The sequence below is a fragment of the Galeopterus variegatus genome, unplaced genomic scaffold (genome assembly GCF_000696425.1).
Source record: "Galeopterus variegatus unplaced genomic scaffold, G_variegatus-3.0.2 Scaffold8742, whole genome shotgun sequence".
NCBI classification, from domain to species: Eukaryota; Metazoa; Chordata; class Mammalia; order Dermoptera; family Cynocephalidae; genus Galeopterus; species Galeopterus variegatus.
Genome location: NW_007734853.1, coordinates 12,519 through 14,163, shown reverse-complemented (window position 1 = coordinate 14,163; position 1,645 = coordinate 12,519).

Here is a 1,645-nt window from a genome sequence, read left to right as displayed (position 1 = left end):
GCAGTTAGTGTTCACTCTGTATAAATTCTTTAAGATTTAAGATTTCACAGGAAAAAGAGCTTAGAAGTTGTCATTCCATTCTTATAACAGGAAAAACCTGGACAAACTACAAGTCAAAAACTTTTTTTGAACTTATCAGAGAACTGAGATTGCAGGTCAAACTGCCACCTGGCTATCTGGAGAGGCAGATACATAGCTGAGATCTTCTTATGTGGATCAGGAGACACTGGGGCCATCAACTGAAATTTTAATTCTGATGAATTTCTGGAGGCTGAGTGTGGACTAGCTTGAGAGTGTGAAACTCCTGGGGGCTGCAGTCTTAGAGAAGCTGCCACACTTGCATGGGCCTTGCATCAGGAACCTCATCAGATTCTCATAGTGAAGATTCAAGAAGGATCCCCTCATGGTTCTGGCAGTAAGGTGGGGGGAGGGTACAGGGTTAATCATCATGAAATACACCCAGATCTTTCTGCATAACAAAGGCATATACTGCAAGGAAAACAAGGTTGCCAGAAACTTATTTCAGCTCAGGGGAAGGAATTCCCCCCACTCAGTCACCTTTAGTCTTCCCATCTCAACTGAGGTGGGTAAAATAGTCAACAGGGGTCAGTACTTCAAATAAATAAGTATAAAATAACCATATGTGAAATTTACAACCCTGAGACATAGGTGTAAAGCTACATGACTGCACCAATTGTCAGGTTGAGGCAATTCATAACTAAAGCCTAAATGTTTCATTATTTTAGTTACACTAAGTTTTCCATTTGTATTGTCCAAGCTAGGGCTCAGACTCTTCAAAACCATTATACAGACTGGGTCACCAGACCCCTCACACACCTGGCTACTCTCTAAGTAATTGGGAAAGATCCCGGGAGCCATTGGCAGACAACAGGAGCTCAGTCCTCAGTCCTCAACTGCATCGGCATTGGCTTACAGCATATCCAGCAGCAGCGTGGCAGTGGCCTCTCGGGGCATCCAGGGGCACTGGCAGCAACAGCCTCCAGCAGCAGTAGCGCCCCCCCCCGTGGCCCCCTGGGGACATCCCGGGAGTGGGCAGCTCCATGGATCAGAGCCACTCATCCTTTATACTTAAGTCATAACCCAGGATACATGGGTGCACATGCGCAATTACATTAAACAATAACCAAGGAACCCTGGGCACACGTGCATATTTACATCAAATGCTCAGCAAGATTTTGAACACCTGAGGGGCCCTGACCATTTTCCTATATTTTCCCAACAATAGGCCAACTAGAAGACTGAGAATAATAGGAATCGAACACTCCTCCCCTTCATACCTTATCTTCCTACCAACAGGGCTTCAGTATAATAACAGTGAATTAAAACTGAAAGGGCTCTAAGTAACAGACTCTATGAGAACAAGTACTTAGTGAAACCCAAAGTTAAGAGGAGAGACAAAACAAGAACACTAGAGGGATTTAAAGCCTCTGACAGCTCCTGGCCAGATTAACATAATCCTCACATTAGAGGCCTATTTATATTACCTCCTATTACAATTTAGTCTGCTCCAGCCATGGCTAACTTGGCCCCAGGTGCTACTTGACCTGCTGCTTCAGAAGACTTGGCAGCATCCACTTGGTGTTACATAAGCAGGCTCTCAGAATGCAAGAGCTGTGGAAGTCTC